General features: G+C 46.0%; 1 protein-coding gene across 1 annotated transcript in view; it reads right to left on the minus strand.

The window, feature by feature from the left end:
- The window catches only part of PIK3CA (phosphatidylinositol-4,5-bisphosphate 3-kinase catalytic subunit alpha), a 67,521-nt gene extending 53,903 nt beyond the window's left edge, over positions 1–13,618 (minus strand). The window contains exon 1 of the mRNA XM_075938017.2: positions 13,234–13,618. The gene's annotated coding sequence lies outside the window, so the exon portion shown is untranslated. The remainder of the gene's footprint in view (positions 1–13,233) is intronic.
- Positions 13,619–14,250: the final 632 nt, after the last annotated feature.

The following is a 14,250-nucleotide window of genomic DNA, read 5'->3' on the forward strand; positions in this document are numbered from 1 at the left end:
TATAGTCCTATTGTTTAGGGGTCTTTACTATCTACTTTGTATTCGGGGTTAGAGAGGAGTACAGAGTTATTGTTATATGCTGTTCTGTCTTTTAAATTTATAATATATGGTTTGGCCCCAAATTGAGACTCGGAGTTTTATTTGGAAAACCACGCGCCAGTGATAGATAGGGCCACGAGTAATCAGCCTCAGGTGATCCCTTCTTCTGGGACTTGGGATATTTACCTGACTTCATTACAAGTCAGGGTGTGTCCAATTAGGTTTTAAATTAATCGTTACTGTGTCCCAGGGTAACATAACAGCCTTCCTGTGACTGGGTCCTCACCACACTGGCAGTGGAGTTTTGAGTAGCAGTCCCAAAAAAAAGAGGTAGATAAACAGTGGGCTACACTAAATAGAATCTTAAATGGGGAGAAGATGTCAGACAGTAAAAGGTTCTTTAATTTATCAAATCATAATATGATCCAAAGGCTAAAAGATAAAGGTAGGTCATTTTTCACCTTATCTGTAGCATGAGTTTAACAGTAAGTGTAATTAACCATTGCAATAAATTTACCAATAGTTCAGGTGGATTCTCTATCACTTAAAAATCAAGACTGGAGGTCTTTCTAAAAAAAACAAAATAAATCGATGTGATGTACAGATTACTGGGTGAAATTCTACGGCTTGTGTTACACAAGAGGTCAAACTAGATAAAAAAAATGGAGTAAGCTGAGCCACTCTGATTCTTTCCTGGTGAGCTGGCTATCCTGGGAACATAAGAGGAAAGGTGAGAAGGCATCCAAGGACCATTAGAAGTCAAATTATTTAGCCTGCAAAGTGGGGAGATTAAAGTCATTACTGAAAGCCTCACTTTAGCTTTAATCTACAGATAAACCAGCCCCTGGCTGAAAGTGCCACTACCTTCAGATTAGAAGGTTGTACATGCGATGCAGAATGGGATAGAGTGGGATAATGTACAACACCTGAATAGGAGCCTACATTTAATTCTGCATGCATGATAAATCCTGAGCTCTTCTGTCTAACCACATAACCAAGCTAAAACCCTAATCAATATTTGAAGCTTTTGAATTGGATTTTATCTCCCTGCCTTGAATGCCATAAAATGAAAGTTGGAGACAGACAACTTTGGGATAAATTTATTTTTCACCTTATATATAGCAGTTTAATAGTAAATACATTAAGTATAAAGGCAAAAATAAGAAAATACTGACTATTCCCAACTTGGTGAAACTTAGCACAGAACACCTCACAAAACTATGAAAATGAAATTCAATCAGTTTTAGGGCTTTGAGTAAGAGGATTCTAATTGTAGACCAAGTTTCACTGCAAGACATTATTAAAAAAAAACCACAAAAACAACCGAACAAGGGGGCTGTGCCCCCTGCTTACCATGCTCATCAAACCCCTTCTTTGGGGGTAAGCAGTCCCGGATCTTCCCCCTCCCCCAGCCGCCTGATGAGAAAGGATTGCTACACCAGTACATTTCAACCCATGCTTAAGAAAAAAACAAAAATGTTGTTAGGATAATTTTACTACATTAGGACTAAGCAATTGTAATACAATGGTGGCATGATTAAGTTTTCACACCATATTCCCCTTCAATACACAGCCTGGGGAGGCTAATAATTCAACCAGCAGATCAAATGCAGTAATGAATCCTTGTCATGTGCCACCTGAGGCACATTGCGCATACACTAGAAGTAGCTGCATTACAGGACAAGGTAATATTTATGCAAGCTATGACTACTCATTTACAGTTGTTTTTTGAAGCACTGCAGTGGAACTATTTTATGAAAGCCAAACCTATTTTCTTAAAAACAAATTCACTTAACAGCTTAGTTTTAGGAGCTGTGAACATGTGCGTCATTGGGTTCTTCGACCAATGCAAATATGTGTAACATCTCATTTCTAAATATTACTGGTTTATAACAATATGTACTGAAACATGACAAAATCTTTGTAATTATGCCATTGCAAGTGGCAGCAGAGCTCTCAGTTTTCACTTGAACATATGCCCTTTACAAGTTCCAGAATTAAATTTATGTGCAAGCCCAATAGCTGTAATTGACTGATACAAATGTTTTCCACAAATAGAATGGAACAGCATTTTCCTATTTTATTTCCTATTTACTTCCTCAATACAACAAGTAGTTTTATTAATGCCTGAGCCATGCAAAGATGTTAGTGAAACCTGGTACTCAGTTAAAGTCTCTTTTAATGTCTCATTTAAAAGCTGACAGATTCAGAGGGAAACTTCCAACTTCACTTGCAGCCATTATTCCTTTCACGAGGACTACAGCTACTGAACTAGGAATTCACTTATAGAAACAGTTTGTACACCAGAAATAGGATTGGGTGTTTTGCATGTTAACAATTTTATGACTTAAAAGTCTTAAGAGGGGTAGCCAAAGCAGATTTTTAAAAATCTGTATTTTCATCCTCCCACAGCTCTCTCAGCATCATGGAATTTCCACAGTCAGCAGTAATAGCACAAGTAGAAATCTGTTATAAAAAGTTTGTGGTCAAAAGTTAGGTTAGTGCTTTGCAAGCTAAACATTGTTAAATGATAACCAAAAACCACAAACACACTAATAACAGTACAGGCTCAAAGTTAAATGCTGATTTGCCTCACCACAAAAGCAAGCCTACACAATAATTTTCACAAGAACAATGATACCTTGCAAAAAAGCCTCCTCATCTCCAGGTATCTCCAAGAGAAGAGTGAGGGGGGATTTGATAGTAGCCTACTACCTGAAGGGTGCTTCCAAAGAGGATGAAAAGAGGCAGTTCTTGGTGGTGACAGATGACAGAATAAGGAGCAATGGGGGAGTTGCAGTGGGGCAGGTCTAGGTTGGATATTAGAAGAAAAACTATTTCACTAGGAGGATGAAGCACTGTAATGGGTGCTACCTAGGGAAATGGTGGAATTTCTATCCCTAGGAGGTTTTTAAGTCAAGGCTTGACAATGTCCTGGCTAATATGATTTAGTTAGGTTGGTCCTGCTTTTAGTAGGGGATTAGAATCAACCTCCTGAGGTCTCTTCCAACACTATGATTCTATAATCAGTATTTATCCACTATTTATTGCTGCCCTCCTTGTGCATAAAGTTTCATGTCCACACTCTTAAGTTCATTTGCATCTTTGTAGAAGATGGCCTCATTCTTGCAGCAAGGTGAATTTCTTTCAAAAAGCATTAAAAACAGCAGTGTTGTGACATGCCCGCATTTGGGATTTTACAATGCGTTTATTTTCGGAAATGTGTAATCACTAAAATTTTCAGAGATTTCACATTTACACGTGTGAGGGGGGAGGCAGGCAGGAGACCATGTTTGCAGGGAGTCAGCTTTCAAGGTAGCTCCCCATGCATATCAGCACCCGCCTCTGCACTACCGCCTCTGACACAGTGACACAAATTTACCACCACAAATCAGACACCAATTTAATTAGAACTTTTTAAAAAAAACCAATCAGCAGCATGGAAGCATGTCCTCTGGAATGGTGATTGAAGGATGAAGAGGTTTATGAATGCAGGGCATTTGTGCGCTGTATATGATAAACAATGACAGTTACAAAAAGTGCCATGCCAATGCCCTAGTCTCACTTTTCGATGACACTGAATAAGAAGTGGGCAGCTTCACTGGTAAGTATAAACAAATTTGTTCAGCCAATCACTAAGATAAACAAGAAGGAGGTCTAAGTGGACTTTGTTTTTCTAGACTTTAGAGCCTACAAAAAACAATCTACATTTTTAAGTTTCTCTTTATTGTGAAAGCATATGTACAATAGTACTTCTATGAAATTATTTGAAAAATACTATTTCTTTTGATTGTCATTTTCACAGCGGAAATTAAACATGTTAAGTATCGGGTAACTGACTAATTGAACAGTCAATAGGGCAACTCGCCTTTGAAGCATAGCAACAGACCTAGGGCTTCAAAGGCGATAGCGCCACATGGAGCCCAGGGTCAGTGGGGGACTCCCCGCTGACCCCGGGCTCTGTGCAGCCCTGCCACTTTGAAATGCCGCCAGGAGCCTGATGGTGGGCTTCCCATGGCATTTCAAAGCGACAGAGCCTCATGGAGCTGATCCTGGGCTCCACGTGACACTACCACTTTGAAATGCCACATACAGCCCGGGAACTTTCCAGCTGGCCCCAAGTGCCACATGAATCCCAGGGTCTGGCCCCAGGCTTCAAGTGGCACTGCCACTTTGTAATACCCTCTCTTCTCCCCCCCCCCTTCCCCTTGCTGCCTAGTCGACTATCCGATAAGCATTTGCTTGTTGACTAGTCCTTCATATCCCTAGTGGAAATATTTGTAATCCAAAGTAATGTAAAGTAAGCACTATACACTTTGTATTCTGTGTTCTAACTGAAATAAATATATTTGAAAGTGTAGAAATACACTCAAAATATTATTACATTTCAACATGTATTCAATTGTTGAACAGTATGATTGAAACTAATTGAGACAGATTTTAAAATAATTAAAATTTTTAGTTAGTCACTAGAAATTTCAATGTTAAACGACTACACAATTAACTGACATGCGTAGGCTTATTGGTTAATTCTGTCAACTACACGCAGAACCAGCAAGCGGGGGGGGGGGGGGGGGAGCTGGCTGCCCCTGATCTATGAAAGGCAGCAGAATAGAGGGTGAGGGGGGCACATGGGAGCCGATACTCACGAGGAGCCAGCTTTTAAGCTGGCTCTCCGCATACACTGGCTCTGCAGACCTGCCTGCCCCCTCTTGCTGCCTTCTACAGGGAGAAGGGGAGGCGGTAAGTAGCTGGTACTTGAGGGGAGCTGACTTAAAAGAGGGTTGGAGCGGGGCAGGGGATGTTGCCATGGAGCAGCAGTCCCTGTCTACAGGGGTCTGTGCCAGAGCGACCCTTGTCCATGGGGAGCTCAGGTGCCCTGCACTAGAGAGACTGAAGGTTGCAGGGGGCTCCCCGAAAGCATGACCAGAGCATACTGGCTGCCAGTCTTGCCCCTGAGGACTAAGGATGTTAAATTCAGATTAATCAACTAATCAAATAGTTGATGTAATTTGCATCGCCTATTCGAGTAGCTGATAAGGATTCCTCCGCCTTTGAAATGCAGCAAGAGCCCTGCTGGCTCTTGCTACATTTCAATGGCAGAAGCTCTGCTGGGAGCACAACCAATGAGGGATTGTTTGAGTCCCCTGCTCTCCTGGTGGCGCTTTGCTTTTAAAATGTATCAAGAGCTCTGCTTTTAAGCCAGCTCCCCTCTCTCCCCCCACTTGCTGCCTCTCTGATAGAGGAAACAAGGGGGGGGGGGGGTAAGAGGGAGAGCGACTAGTCAAGTCACTAGTTGATAAGCATTTGCCTATCAGATAGTCAACTAATCACTTAAATCCTTACCAGAGACTATCAAATAGCCATGTAACCATTAAAATTTGATGTGTTTACATGATTATTCGATTACACGCCAACATCCCTATTAATCACATTGAGTTACCTGTGACTAGTCAATGGCCCCACTTCCCACCCATGGCCATAGTTACCCTAAAACTATTATGCCAAACTTGCAGTGTTTCCATCTTCTCTCAGCTCTGCTAGTTGCTTCTTGATATTTTGCACAACCAACTGCTGAAAGAAGGAATCAAAGTTTAGTCTGAATTCACTTTTGTTCCTGGTTTGCAAAAAGGGTCCTCAGCTGCTCGGCCCAAGTCATAGCTGATCAAACATTCATCATGGCTATAAGTACTGATGCACAATTTGCCATTTATTGTAAAGAGCTAGTTCTTACACTGTGCTGATACCTGTGTTTTATGAACACAGTCCTAATTATGATAAACTAGTAGCTTTGCAGTGTAGTTTCAGGAAAAATGGAAGTTACGAAAACTAGCTAAATAGATAGCCTGAAATATGGCAGCACTTTCCATCCATTCTAGCAAGAAAAGTATACAATAAACTATTTTTTACCACCAATCTTTATCAATGCCTTAACATTGTCGTCAAGCTGAAAAGCCTGCGCATGGAGAAAACCTATTCTATTTGAAAGGAAGTCTGAATTAGATTAGTATTTTCTCCCAACCTCTCCTGTGTGGCAGGAGCAGCCCAGAGCTGTAAGCAACAGCTACAAGCTGTTTTAATTAAGACTTCTAAGGCATCTTAATGCTAGGACTGTTGCTAGTACCTCACTTGGACACTTAGATCAAGCAGATTGGCTTGGCTTGTCCAAACTGACAAAATAGTAAAAGGGACTATTAGGAACAATATGAAAAATTAGTTTTAAGATGTGTAAATATTAGAATGAGACACATAAAACACTCAATATTTCTACATGCCGGAAAGTGACAATGGAAACATCTGTTGGACATTACTCTGTTGATGAAATCATTCTTCTCCCAGGAAAAGAAGTCATTCTGTTGGCTAAATATTATGACCAAGTGGCTCAATGTTCTATGGCATTTACAGTAAATATTAGTCAATTCATCAAGTTTTCTGTATCTGAAAGAAGTGTTAACAAGAGCTGTGATTTTACAAAGCCACAGTGATAATTACAGCCCTTCGTTAAAAGAACGCCTTCACACACAGAAAAGGAAAAATGCCAGAGTATGTTTTCTTGGGCAGATAAGTTGTCTTTAGACATCTGTTTCGTACAAGTGTCTGTTTTTCTATTTAAGCGCTTTGACACAGTATATTTCTGCTATATCTCAAAAGTAATTAAGCAGCTCAAAATGTGTGTTGTTCTTCTTGACTTCACTGAGCTGGCTCCACCTTTATGGCAGCATACAGAAGGGAGAGATGAAAAAGCTGGATGAATCCAGTGTCATTTCTTGACTCGGCTGTTCTTAATTTCGATGTCTGAAGTAGACATTTCCCTTCTCTAGGTACTAAATCACCTCTGTGCAAAGGAGGCAGAATTAAGTTTTAAAGAGATGGGATCATGCCAAATAATAGTATTTCTAGAGAGCTTCCTAGGGAAGGTTACCTACAAAAGAGACCACCATGCCCCATCTTGAAATAGATATGACCACTCTCCTAGAACCTTGAAATACAGTAGACTTCCGATAATCCGGAATCTTTGGGACCTAGGTGGTGCGGGATATACCAGACTCACACTCACACTCACTTTTTAACTCCTTTTATTGTAGCATAAATGCTGTCCAGCATCACACAATGCCAGTGGCCATCTGGTTTCGCTCAGTTCATCTGCTGCCTTGTGACTCGTTTTTTTTACCAAAGCTCACTCGATAGGCTCTTGCCATTTTGATGCCACCCTAGCGGGAGTGCCGTACAATTGGATGTCGGACTATTGGAGTTTTACTGTCCTATGTAGCCAAAACTTAGGATGCAGATATAAAGCCTATTAGTTGTTAGAAATGAAAGAAAGCCTTACGGTTAAGGTAGTGAACTAGACAAAGCATTTCTACATATCCTACCCAGCCCTCTCAAAGGACTTTGGGGGCTAGTCATTTCATCTCCTTGTGTCTCAGATGCCCATCTATGAAGTTGTGGTAATTATCCCTTCCTTTCAGCTGTATTGTGAAGATGTTGTTTTGAAAAAAAAAAAATAGGTCTTTCATGCAAAGAACCAACCTAAATAATGTTGCCTGAGATGTATAAAACCTCTGAAAATAGGGTTTAAAACAAACATTAACAGACAACTACAGCAGTATTATTAGAAATTGTATTATTGCTACACATGTGCATTTGTGGAGAATTTAACATCAGGAAGGAAGTCCAATCTCTCTACCCTTCCCCAAAAAGGTAATTTTCTTCATTTAAGTGGAAAAATGAAAAGCTCATGGGCTGGACAATGCTGCAGGAGAAACATTGTATGGACTGTCAACATTAAAATAGAGCTAAAATGGTTTCTATTCCTATGTTAGGCCTTCCAGCAACTGTTCAACATCATTTTAATCTAGAAGAGGCTGTCTCTCTTCAACACCTAGAAAATGGCAATGATTAATCTAGGCCTAAGTCATGGAGACAACTCTAACTTAAGACTTGATTTCTTTAAAATGTTAAGATTGTCTTCAATACAGCATAACTGAGCAATTTAAGAAGCAGACACAGCTTTCTCCCAGATACACTTCTCCTGACATTCAAATTCACAGGTCCACTATTAGATTCAGAAGAGAAGGAAAAAGTTAAATGAAATGACTGACACTTTTCCCATGACCCTAGACCAGTGTTTCCCAATTTTATTTGGCCACGGAACCCCTAGAGTTGCCTTAAAAAAAAAAAAAAAAAAAAAAAAAAAAAAAAAAGCCCCTGCTGCATTTCGTTGAGCGCAAAAAAAAAAAAAAAAAGCCCTCACCATAGCTCTGTCTCTTTAACTGGGGGTAGGGGTGTGCTGGCTCTTCGCGGAACCCTTGCTTTTGCTTCATGGATCCCCAGGGTTCCCCGGAGCACCAATTGGGAAACACTGCCCTAGACCAGTGGTCCCCAACCTTTTGGGGTTGCCGGGCGCCCGGGGCGTGGCCGTTCGCCCGCCAGGCGCCCAGGGGGAGAGGCGGGGGCGGGGCCCCCCATAGCCGGGGGCGGGGCCCCCCCATAGCCGCATTCCGGGGGCCGGTGCTCTCCCGTCAAGCGCCGCGCGCCCGGGGCCGGCGCTGGCGCTCTCTCCCCTCCCTCCCCCAAGCGCCGCGTGCCGGGGGCCGGCGCTCTTTACCCCCTCCCTCCCTCCTCCAAGCGCCGCGTGCCCGGGCCGGCGCTCTTTCCCCCCTCCCTCCCCCAAGCGCCGAGCGCCCGGAGCCGGCGCTAGCGCTTCCTCCCCCCCAAGCGCCGCGCGCCCGGGGCCGGCGCTGGCGCTCTCTCTCCCCCATGCGCCGCAGGGGGTGAATCCGTGGCGCCCCCCGGGGCCGGCGCTCACCGTGCGCCACGCGCCCGGGGCGGCTCCGGCACCGCGCATGCGCCACGTGCCCGGGGCCAGGCCAGCCCTGAGCACTTGGCGGGCGCCGAGAAATGCCCCTGCGGGCGCCATGGCGCCCGCGGGCACCGTGTTGGGGACCACGGCCCTAGACAATGACTAGACATCCACAAAGGTAAAGATATATGCAACTTAATGCTACTGATTCCAATCAGAAAGAGTATGAAATGCTGCATATAAGTTGCTAAGAAGGCAGAGGTGAAGTGACCTTCGCAAATTGACAAACTAAAACAAAGACTAGAGAAAACCTCAGGTCCATCCATCTTGAACTTGTCATATAGTGTTCTGCACACTAAAGCCTTATTGAGAAAGCAAAATACCTAACAGTCCTAAGACATATTGCATAATTTCAAAAATTCTTCCATAGCTACCATTAGCTTCCATAGGTATAGTTGGTTGTACTAGGGCTTGTTCACACTGAGACATTGACATACCTTATTTAGCAATCCACATGCACAGCTCCCCATTGGGGTACTGTTCTCAAATAAAAAACATTCCAGAATTACCCCACTTTGGAAGAACCTTGATTAGTTTACAATATAGTCAGTTTCCCCGTGTAGATAAAGCACTGAGAGCTGATTGTCCCTAGAAAAGTGATCTGTCTGTGTACTCTCAGGAAGCGTACATCCAACTGATGAAATCTGCACTATGTAGGAGGACTTTGATCAAAACACCATACTACATGCACAGTTTCTAAAAGGACACACTACATTTACAAAAGCAACTGAAAAAATTTCAGGTAAGTGGCTAGTAACAAATCATAGTCTCAGTGGAAATTCAGTTTGATCTGGTGAACAAACTAATGAAATGCAATTTTTCCATTATTTAGCCAGCATGGCTCTTTCTGTGGCAAGAGGTAGAGTAAGGGTGTGTCTAGACTACAGGGTTTTGTCGACAAAAGTGGACTTTTGTCGACAAAACTGGACTTTTGTCGACAAAACTAAACCTGCGTCTACACTACCGCTGAGTTCTGTAGACATAATGTCGACAGAACTCAGCAGTTTTGTGGACGCTGGTAAACCTAATTTGACGAGGCATAACGCCTTCTGTCGATAGAGTTCTGTCGACAGAAGGTGTTATTGCATCTAGGGTTGTGTCTAGACTACAGGGTTTTGTCGACAAAGCAGCTTGCTTTGTCGACAGAACTGAACGTAGTCTAGATGCTCTTTGTCGACAGAAGCTTTGTCGACAGTATCTGTCGACAAAAACCTGTAGTCTAGACGTACCCTTTGGTACACATCAAAATGGAGCGTATCAGGCTGCAGCCCCTTTCCTGTCTCCTTTGGGGCCTCCTGCTGAGGGTCTGACTTTATTTTTCATATTTGCACACCCCATCTGTGACCCCACAAAGTTGCAAGACTTCTCCTGGTCTGGCAGATGGTAATCATGGCTGGTGCCAGGAATAAGGAAACTCAACAGAGGTGCTCTTTGAGGCTATGGAACCTATTTTCAGCCTTGTTGATTCATGTCTTCAGACAGAGTTCTTCTGGACAGCATCCACAGATTCCTTTGAAGAACTGTGGCACTGTCCAGGGCTCTTCACTCCGCGTCCCCATCTGGAAACCCAAGGCTATTTGGTTGAACCCAGAATAGGAATTTGAAAAGCAGCTAAAAGAATATGAACCAGAGTTAATACTCTTTGATTTTAAATGCTAAGAAATCCAGAGTTGTACCCAAATCTTTTTACAAAAGAACATGTATCAAAATAGTGGGAAAAAATGTGGAATTAAATTAAATCATAGCAGAGGGCAATTAATCCAGTGTCATCTGTTTTAAGAGATCTGCATTTCCATTTAGACAGTTCAGAATGTTTTAAAGCTTATCTGGACTTTGTTTTGTCCAAGTTTTATAACATAGTTGATAAAAAAAAACCCTAAGGACACTGGTCTCTAAAAGCAGAGACAACAGTGTTATCAGTAATAGATAGTTCTTATATACAGGCAGTCCCCGGGTTACGTACAAGATAGGGACTGTAGGTTTATTCTTAAGTTGAATCTGTATGTAAGTGGGAACTGGCGTCAGCCGCTGCTGAAACTGATCAGTTTCAACCGTGGCTGAATCTGGATGCCAGTTCTGACTTACATACAGATTCAACTTAAGAAACCCAGGCGTCCCCAAGTCAGCTGCGGCTGAAACTGATCAGCAGCTGATTCCAGGAAGCCTGGGGCAGAGCAACTCTGCCTCGGGCTTCCTGTAGTCAGCCGCTGGTCAGTTTCAGCAGTGGCTGACTTGGGGACGCCTGGGGCAGAGCAGCTGGGGTGCTGCTGGGTTGCTCCAGTAGTGGCTCCTCGGCGCTACTGGAGCAACCCAGCAGCACCCCAGCTGCTCTGCCCCAGGTGTCCTGATTCAGCCGCTGCTGAAACTGACCAGCAGCGGCTGAATCAGGACTCCTGGGGCAGAGCAGCTGCGGTGCTGCCAGGTTGGTCCAGAGCAGTGCTGCGGGACCAACCCGGCAGCCCCCAGCTGCTCTACCCCAGGGGTAGGCAAGAAATGCCTGGTCCGCTTGGGGAGGGGGGCACTAGCTCCACCCCTCCCCCCAGCAGACCAGGGGGACAGGAGCAAAGCCCCGTTTGCCCCGGAACAAAGCCGCCCAGGCAGCGGGACTCCCACCACCTGGGCGGCTTTGCTCCTGTCCCCCTGGTCTGCTTGGGGGGTCCAGCAAAGCCTCTGGACCCCCCCCCCCCCCAGCAGACCAGGGACACCCGAGCAAAGCCGCCATCTGGGCGGCTTTGCTCCCAGGCGGCGGCTTTGCTCCTGTCCCCCTGGTCTGCTGGGGGGGTCCAGAATAGCCGCTGGACCCCCCCAGTACACCAGGGACACCAGAGCAAAGCCGCCGCCTGGGCGGCTTTGCTCCGTTGTCCCTGGTGTGCTGGGGGGGTCCAGCGGCTTTGCTGGACCCCCCCCCCCGCCCCAGCAGACCAGGGAGACCGGGAGAAGTTTTTCTCGCCCCGGAGGACACGGGTGGCGACCCGCCGCCCGTGAGCTCCGGGGCGAGAAAAGCCCCGTTTGTAAGTGCGGATCCGACATAAATTGGATCCACGTAAGTCGGGGACTGCCTCTAGTGCTTTTTCTCAGAAGACATAAAAAACATGTTACAAATAAGATAAGTTTCATTACCACAATTTTACAGATGGGGAAATGGAGGCTCCACTAATTAATAGCACTTAGGAGCCACTGTTACAAACCAGGAGCCCACTGCTAAACACCACAGATAACCAAAAGACACTTCCTGCCCAAGCAGGCTTAACAGAGAATTCAGCTGCACTAGATTACCAGAATATCATTGTTCACTTTTGTTTGAAGAATAACTTTTACTAAGCTAACACATTATGAGCTTTGTGTTTTATTTAATAAAATCTGTAGGTCCCCCCCCCCCCAATTTCTTTCCTTCTCTTGTTGAAAAGTCATTGCCACCAACGTTCACCATGACGTACATGAAAACATTATACATTAATCAGTGAATTAAGAGGACTATTAACCCTACAATTACACTATTTTCAATCCTGTGTGTATACCTGGAAAGCCATAGGATTTAAACTGAAAAAGTTGGTCGAGTGTATTGGGGTATAGTTCAGAAACACCACACAAGACTGTTTTAGATAGCGCACCTGAGCACACCACCGACTGAAGTGCCAACCACGGTAGCAACAGCCCGTGATAATGTTTTATTTCTCTATTTGCCTTTAAACCAAAAGGCCGTATTTCCCCACTGACACTTTTTCTTTCAAAGTTAGCTTATAAACGCTTCAGAACAGGGTCTGCGTTTTGCACTAGACTCCGGATGCCGAGTGAAAGCGCTGGGCACCACAGAACCGAAACCATCACCGCGGGAGCCGTCAGCGGGAATCAAGAGGCATGGTGCGGCGGCAGGGAAAACAGCCTGATTAGCAACGCTCAAAATTAGAAACCAATGACACTCCCCCGCCCCCCCCCATCTCCTAACTCGGGAGCCTGACACATTTACCAGCCCCGGCCCCATCTCCTAACTCGGGAGCCTGACACATTTACCAGCCCCCCCCCCCCCATCTCCTAACTCGGGAGCCTGACACATTTACCAGCCCCCCCCCCCATCTCCTAACTCGGGAGCCTGACACATTTACCAGCCCCCCCCCCCCCATCTCCTAACTCGGGAGCCTGACACATTTACCAGCCCCCCCCCCCCATCTCCTAACTCGGGAGCCTGACACATTTACCAGCCCCGGGGCTGAGGCAGATCTCTCACCCTGTGGAGTTGGGGGCAAACAGGCGGGGCAGGGCAACAGGGGAAGCTGCGGGGGCTCCGGCAGGGCTTGGGCGCCCTTCTCCCCGACCCAGCCCCGGTGACTCACCTCTCGCTCCCCGCTTCCAGTGCCGAGGCCCGAGGCGGGGGGACGGGAAAGGCAGCGCCCACCGGCGGGAGGCGGCCAAGACCGGGAGCCGAGGGGGAACGAACAGCACGCGCCCCCCCCCCCCCCCCCGCCCCGGCCCTGAAGCGCCCCCCGCCCGGAGCCTCCGCCTCCCCGAGGGGCAGCGCCCAGCGGGACCCGCAGCCCCCGCGGACGCCCCTTCCAGCCGCCAGAGCCCGGCGCCGGCTCTCCGCCGCCCAGCACGGCCTCAGAGCAGCGGAGAAGGAGCCGCTTGCCCCGGCTGGCGGAGCCCCTCAGCTCCTGGGAGAGCCGCTTCCCCACACAGGGAATAACAGGAAGGGAGCGGGGGTGACCCCGGGCGCGCACGGGGCGGCCCACCGGAAGTGAATAGAAAGAGCGCGGGGAGGAGAAGCGGGAGCGAGGAATGCTCAGCGCGCATGCGCCGAAGGGGCCGTGGGCTTGTAGTGTCTCTCGTCTCCTCCCCCTCCCCCACGCCTCTGGCCAAGGAATGAGCAGGCGCTGCCTTTGCATTGGCTTTGTGCCTGCCAGCATCTCCCTTTCCTGGAGGGGGAGACACACACGGGTACAAGAATCTCTAAAATACAAGTCCCACCTCACTGAATCATCAGTGATGTCATAGCTTGATGAGATCATCAGCAGAGGAAATGAGATTTGCTGTGGGGTAGATGGAGAGCCTGGCTACTCGTGGCTTTGCCCTGCTGTCTCTGTGGTCGTTGAGTGCCACATGCTAAATGGGTTGATCTGATAGACCTTTTCAGCCTCTGATCTATGTTGATAGATCGTATCGGTTTACCTAATGAGATTATTTTCATTATAGAAAAAGATTCTTTGCTGTCTCTGAGATGTATAGTCTTGACCACCTCAAAATAGCAGTGCCCTCATGATTCACTATTCCATATCCTGTTGATTTATAAAATGCCTGTGGGAAAATTACAAGGTCGTCACTGCTTAAAAGTCAGCTCTCCATAGTAATTTATA

This window comes from Pelodiscus sinensis, chromosome 10 (assembly GCF_052426305.1).
Source record: "Pelodiscus sinensis isolate ZL-2025 chromosome 10, ASM5242630v1, whole genome shotgun sequence".
Lineage (NCBI taxonomy): Eukaryota > Metazoa > Chordata > Testudines > Trionychidae > Pelodiscus > Pelodiscus sinensis.